The sequence below is a fragment of the Adiantum capillus-veneris genome, chromosome 21 (assembly GCF_014529385.1).
Source record: "Adiantum capillus-veneris isolate H3 chromosome 21, ASM1452938v2, whole genome shotgun sequence".
NCBI classification, from domain to species: domain Eukaryota; kingdom Viridiplantae; phylum Streptophyta; class Polypodiopsida; order Polypodiales; family Pteridaceae; genus Adiantum; species Adiantum capillus-veneris.
In genome coordinates, this window is record NC_140951.1 from 69,930,741 (window position 1) to 69,934,954 (window position 4,214).

The following is a 4,214-nucleotide window of genomic DNA, read 5'->3' on the forward strand; positions in this document are numbered from 1 at the left end:
ACTCAACGGTTTCTCTATTACAATCGGGCTCCACCTCAACTATACCCTGCACATGAGGAGCCATGGCCTTAAAAGAGGTATTCTTCTGTGACTTGGTGCAATACGAGGCATACTACCTTAAGAGTAGTTGTGCATGACACTCAAACTCTACAATTCTTGGAGGAATTGCTTGGACCTTATTCATACATTCACACCAAGTTGGCTATGGAGGTACTAATTGTGTGTTTTACTTTGCACACACCCCTTGAAGGATTACATTTTCTTTATGCTTAGAATTGACATCAATAATTTCATTTGGATTTCTTTTTTGACACTTGTCTTCCAATGTCTAACACTCTCTTTTGATGTTGGCTATGATGGTGGCATGTATAATAGAAGGGATCCTTATTCTATTCATTAAGCCTCTTTTCCTTCCAAGTTTGGTCGTCTACAAAATATTCCCTCTATTCCTACTCTTTTGTACCACTTAACCAGCCTTCATTCAAGAATTGTTGATTGTGCTTTAATATTTTTTGCATTTCCCTTATTATTTTGTTATCTAGAGAGCTTCTCTTTGGTAACCCCCCCCCCCCCCCCCCCCCCCCCCCCCCCCCCCCCCCCCCCCCCCCCCCCCACCCACCACACCACACACACACACACACACACACACACACACACACACACTAATAAACATATACTATGTAGGTCAACATACATACATAGATACACGAACAAGTATGCACACAAACACAAATTTTTATATAAAAAAATATCTTAGTTGCAAATGAGATTAGTGATTTTAAGATTTTAACAACAATTTTTTTAAATGTTGTTAATTGTGTTAGAAAATAAGACGTAGCTAGATAGATTTTTGAGTAGATTACTTAATGGAGAGAGATAGATTTCACACACAAGAGATTATAGAGTAGAGAGAGAGAGAGAGAGAGTACACACGATATACGTGGTTCACCCAATGTGGGCTACGTCCACGGGAAAGCAGCCACTCAATGACTTTAGCACTTCCAAAGAAGAAGTAGTTTACAAAGGGATTAAACCCTTGATAGAGCTCCCGCATTGCTTCACTCTCACCACCTCACACTCACCTTGTTGCATCAACTTCACACTATGAAGTGTGTGTAGAAATGGCCTCCTTTTATAGGCCAAAAGGGCTGCCCTCTCTTATGAGAGACAGCCATGTGTAGCCGCCCTTGTGCGAATAAGTCCAAATCGGACCCTCCAATCCGCCCATGTGTGGCCGCCCTTGAGAAGACAAGTCCGCTTTTGAATTTGGCCACCAGCCATTGAATTCGGCCATCAGCCACCGGCCATTGACTTCCGACCACCGGCCATCGGCCATTGACTACCGCCCAACGGCCAACCGACCGGTTGTTTTCCGACCACTTTCCGGCCGCCGTCCGGCCATAATATTCCGGTGAAAAAGAATATTCCTACGAAAAAATAAGTCTCGGGGGCCTCCACCCCCGAGGCTTCTAAAGTTGCCCCTGATTCTTGTCCGTGAAAATTTTGGTTTCCAGTGAGTGATTTTCCTTCACGCACGATGGCTTCTCCTCATAATGGGGGCCTTACAAATGTGCGCTTTTACCACAGAAAATTACAAGGGTAAATCAGGCTCCATACTTAACAATCTCCCACTTGGAGACTGATCTCCAAACCAAACCTGTGACTGCTTTCCATTCTGGCTTCTTATCCTTTAATGCCGATTGAAGATGAGCAAAAAGCTCAACTTCTCCTTGTTGACTACCTTTGTAAACATGTCTGCAGGATTTTCACTTGTATGCACCTTTCCTAGCTTTAGCTGTCCCTCTTCCAAAAGAGTGCGTATGAAGTGATATCTCACCTCAATGTGCTTTGTCCTTGAATGAAAGGCTGAGTTCTTCGCAAGATGGATAGCGCTTTGGCTATCACTGTACAAGACACAATTGTCTTGTTTGAATCCAAGCTCTTCTAAGAATCTGTGAAGCCACAAAATTTTCTTGCTTGCCTCCGTCATTGCTACATACTCTGCTTCCGTGGTAGAAAGTGAAACCACTTTATGCAGCTTTGAAGCCCAGCTTATTGCCGTGCCTCCAACCGTGAACACATAGCCAATAGTGCTCCTTCAAGTATCTTTGTCACCTGCCATATCTGCATCAGCATACCCTTCTAGAAAAATATCAGTTCCTCCAAAATACAAAGCATTTGTTGTTGTCCCTTTTAGATACCTAAGTATCCACTTCACAGCTTGCCAATGCTCTTTACCTGGGTTGTCCATGAACCTACTCACAACTCCCACTGCATGTGCAATGTCTAGCCTTGTCCAGACCATAGCATACATTAGAGAATCTACCGCTACAGCATATGGAACTTTAGACATATAGGCTATCTCCTCTTGTGTCTTTGGACACATATCCTTCGTTAGTTTAAAATGGCCAGCCAAAGGTGTAGAAACTGGTTCTGCATTTTGCATTGCAAACCTTTCTAGTACCTTCTTGATGTAATCTTCTTGAGATAGCTTTATTGTCTTCTTCGTCCTGTCCCTTGATATTTTCATACCAAGTATCCTCTTTGCAGCACCTAAATCTTTCATTGAAAAAGATTTGGACAGCTCCTCTTTTAGGTCTTTGATGACCTGCATGTTAGCACTTGCAATCAACATGTCATCAACATACAACATTAGGATGATGAATTTCCCATCTCCCAAATTCTTTATGTAGACGCGGTGATCCGAGTTTCATCTTGTGAATCCATGATCCAACATCCATCGATCAAACTTCAAGTACCATTGTCTTGATGCTTGCTTTAAACCATACAAGCTCTTCTTTAATCTGCAAAGCATTTTCTCCTTACCTTTTACTTCATACCCCTTTGGTTGAAGCATGTAGATTCCTCCTCTAAGTCACCGTGAGGGAATGCCGTATTTACATCCATTTGCTCGAGATTTAGATCATGAGCAGCCACAAGGATTAAGACAAGCCTATATAGTTCATTTTTACAACAAGAGAAAATATTTCATTGAAGTCAATACCTTTCTTTTGAGAAAAACCTTTTACCACAAGCCTAGACTTGTACCTTTTCTTCCCACCTTCTTCTTCCTTCAGCTTGTACACCCATTTGTTTTGAAGTGCCCACTTACCTTTAGGCAACTCAACCAACTCCCATGTTTGGTTGCGATGTAGTGAGTCCATCTCCACTTGCATGCTCTTCGTCCATTCTTCTTTGGATTCATGTTGCATAGCTTCTTCGTATGATTCCGGCTCTCCAGAATCTGAGATCAAGAGATGGTTGAAGGAAGGAACAAACCTTTCTGGAGGTCTACTTGCTCTTGTAGATCTTCGGGGAATAGGTTGAGGCTCCTCATTTGGTTGACGTTGTTGCACATTGTCACCATTTGGAGTCCTTGAGTCTTCACCTTCCTCAAGCTCCATGTACTCATCACCTGTTTCTTTTGTTTGTTTTCTTTCCAAGTAATCTTTGTACATATTTTGTTCGTTAAAAATTACATCTCTACTCCTTAAGATTTTACCATCTTCAGGATTCCATAGGCGATACCCAAAGTCACCTTCTCCATAGCCAATGAAGAAACACTTTTTGGAATTTGCATCTAGCTTTGATCTTAGGCTTCTATCTATGTGCATGAAAGCCTCACACCCAAACACTTTGAGAAATGCATAATTCACCGGTTTACCTGTCCATGCTTCTTCTGGAACTCCCCCATCCAATGCCGTTGAGGTGATCGATTGATTAAGTACACAGACGTACTTACAGCTTCCGCCCAAAGCTCAAGCGGTAGGCCTGCATGTAGCCGCATGCTTCGTGCTCGCTCCATGATTGTCCTGTTCATCCTTTCCAAAATCCCATTTTGTTGAGGTTTCCTTGGGGTTGTCCTTTGCCTCCGAATGCCATTTCTAGCACAAAAGCTTTCAAAAGCTTGGCTGCAATATTCACCTCCATTGTCGGATCTGAGGCATTTAACCTTGGTACCTGTTTCATTCTCCACAAAGGCTTTCCACCTTTGAAATATGAAAAATAAATCGGATTTATTCTTCATGACATAGTCCCATGTTTTTCTAGTCGCATCGTCTATGAATGTTACATAGTACAATGAGCCACCAAGTGATGGTGTACTTACAGGACCCCAAACATCAGAATGAACCAACTCAAGTTTTTTATTTTTTCTTTCATTTCCTGATTTTTGAAATTTTACCCTCTTTTGTTTACCATAAACACAATCTTCA